The 2,884-nt window shown below is 37.0% G+C and overlaps 1 non-coding gene across 1 annotated transcript; it reads left to right on the forward strand.

Moving 5' to 3' along the window:
• The first annotated feature begins 677 nt into the window (after positions 1-677).
• On the forward strand, positions 678-784 carry LOC128294994 (small nucleolar RNA R71). The gene has a single exon (XR_008285301.1). It is a non-coding gene; the product is annotated as a small nucleolar RNA R71 (small nucleolar RNA).
• The last annotated feature ends 2,100 nt before the right edge of the window (positions 785-2,884 follow it).

A 2,884-nucleotide genomic window follows, 5' to 3' on the forward strand; every position in this document is an offset into this window, starting at 1 on the left:
ATTCAGAGATTAGTTTGGAAAACTGGCCTATCTGAGTTTCGAGCCCTTGGATCGACGCTTGTTAGTTTTTAAGTGCTGTCTTGGTGTTCTAAAAATGGGTTTCTGACACCGATATAAACTTTGAGAGGATCTCTTCAAGGTTCGACTTCTTTTCCTGTTGATAGGGTAGTTGTTGAAAACTCGGAGGATGTTGTGGTCTTTGATTTCCTTGATCGCCCCACGAGAAATTGGAGTAGCTCCTCCAACCTGCATTGTAAGTGTTACTATATGGGTTATTTTGGGATCGAGAGTTATTATTACCCATATATTGGACTTGTTCCTCCTCGATACTAGGGTTGAAAGGTTGATACTCTGTGCATGCTCCTCCTTCATTCGTCTCGTACCTCATTATTAGATGTACCTGAGTAGAACCAAGTAAACCATTAATCTTTTTATTTAGAAGTTCTACCTGGTTTGACAGCATAGTAACCGAATCGACGTTATAAACGCCTACTATTTTAGTTAGCTTAGTCCTCATGACTTGCCACTGATAGTTATTCAATGACATCTCCTCTATAAACTCATCGGCAACTTCAGGTGTTTTATTATTGATGGTTCTGCCAGCAGCTGCATCAACCATTTGTCGATTCGAAGGATTTAGGCTATTATGGAATGTTTGCACCTGTAGCCAAAGCGGTAACCCATGGTGAGGGCACCTTCTTAGTAAGTCTTTGTATCTCTCCCATGCATCGTAAAGAATTTCTAAGTCCATCTGTACAAACGAAGAGATATCATTACGTAATTTAGCTGTTTTAGCCAGCAAAAAATATTTTAATAGAAATTTTTCAGTCATTTGTTCCCAAGTAGTGATTGGCCCTTGTGGTAATGAGTTCAACTGCTGTTTAGCTTTGTTTCTCAATGAAAAAGGAAATAAACGAAGACGAATGGCATCATCAGAAACACCATTAATTTTAAATGTATCGCATAGTTCTAAGAAGTTTGCTAAGCGTTGGGATCCTCATCCCGCAAACCATCAAACTGAACAAATTGCTATATCATTTGAATAGTGTTAGGTTTTAGTTCAAAAGTATTTGCGGCTACAGTAGGTCTAACCATGCTCGATTCAGTTCCTGTTAAAGAAGGTTTAGCATAATCATATATAGTGCGTGGAGAAAGATTTTGATTAACCGCAATTGCAGGAGGTAGCTGATTGTCTTGGTTTTTAGCCATCTTTTCGGTTGGGGCTTGAGTATCGTCCTCTTGCTCGTTCTCTGTGTATTTAAGCTTCGCCTTATTTCTCTTTGATGTCTGCGAATTGTGCGATCGATTTCTTTATCAAAAAGTAGTGGTCTTGACCGGTTTCTTCTAGTCATAAACTATAAAAACCTGCAAAGAGAAAGAAAAAAGTAAATTAATAAATAATAAAATAAAATAAAATTACAAGAAAAATAAATGGCTAAAGTAATAAAAATTGAGTGTTCCTAATATCTTAGTTCCCCGGCAACTGCGCCAAAAACTTGATCGCATGATTTCGTGATAGGTTTTAAATATTTATAATTAACCGTTCTTGAAACTAACTATTATCGCGATGTAGGCAAGTGTACCTATCGAACAATAGTATAGTTTTAGCAAGACCGGATTGTCAAACCCAAAGGAACTAAAAGTACTAGTAATGACTGTCTTTTTATTATCTAGCCTAAGAATAAAGAGGTTCTGGTTTAACTAACTAATTATCTTAACTAAGAATTCATAGAGAATGGAATTGGGGAATTTCTTTTGGGAAAATCGATTGAATTAAGACAATACCTAAGGAAAAATCCACCTAGACTGTATTTGTTATTCTGGTTTCGAATCGGACGATTTATTCATTTAACTTGTTCCGTTCAGATCCCTAAGTTATGTTATTATCCCTATTCGAGACTAATAACGTCTAATCCCTAGATTGAATAATTGAGACCTTTCTCTAATTAACACCCTAGGGTTGCATTAACTCGATCTATGGATCCCTTATTAGGTTTCACCTAATCCAAGAAAATCTTGTCACCCTATGTCTAGGCGCAAACAACTCCGCTTAATTTTGAAAAATGTACTCTTAGGCAGGTCTATTCCTCCTCCGAATAAGAGCTTATCTTGAATCAAGATCCGGGATATCAAAACAAAATTAAGAACACATAATTAAGAACAAGTTAAATATTTATCATACAATTTAGAAAATAATAACAAGATTCATCTTAGGTTTCATTCCCCTTAGGTATTTAGGGGTTTTAGTTCATAACTAAATAAGAAAACATCTCAGAATAATAAAGAATACAAAACATAAAGAAAAGCCAAAACTCCTGAAGGGGAAATTGAGGAGAGATATTCAGTCTTGATGATGAATCCAACTTCTGAGATGGATCAATCGGCTTCCTCGGAGTAATTTCTTACCCCCTCCCTATGTGCCCCTCTTTCTTCCTCCTCTAGGGTGTATTTATAGGCTTTGGAATGCCTAAAAGCCCTCAAAATTAGCCTTTTCTGAATTGGATTCAACTTGGGCTCGGCAGGGAAACACCCGTGTGACACGCCCGTGTGCGATTACTTTAGGCTGTGCTCGAGCCTGCCAAATTGACACGGCCATGTGGTCTGCCCATGTAAGGAGGTCCATGTAACACCCCGTACCCGAGACCGTTGCCGGAGTCGAACACGAGGTATTTACGGACTTATTTCATTGACTTACACAATTCATTTTTTTTTATTTCCAGACAAGCTAGCTAACTGCATCACAGTCACTTTAAAAATCATATCTCGAGTTCCAAAGCTCAAAAAGTGATTCCATAAATATTACCTGAAACTAGACTCATATATCTATCTACAAAATTTTTTCTATAATTTTTTATAGGGCCAATTAGTACAGTTTATTAGTTAA

This window comes from Gossypium arboreum, chromosome 6, assembly GCF_025698485.1.
Source record: "Gossypium arboreum isolate Shixiya-1 chromosome 6, ASM2569848v2, whole genome shotgun sequence".
NCBI classification, from domain to species: domain Eukaryota; kingdom Viridiplantae; phylum Streptophyta; class Magnoliopsida; order Malvales; family Malvaceae; genus Gossypium; species Gossypium arboreum.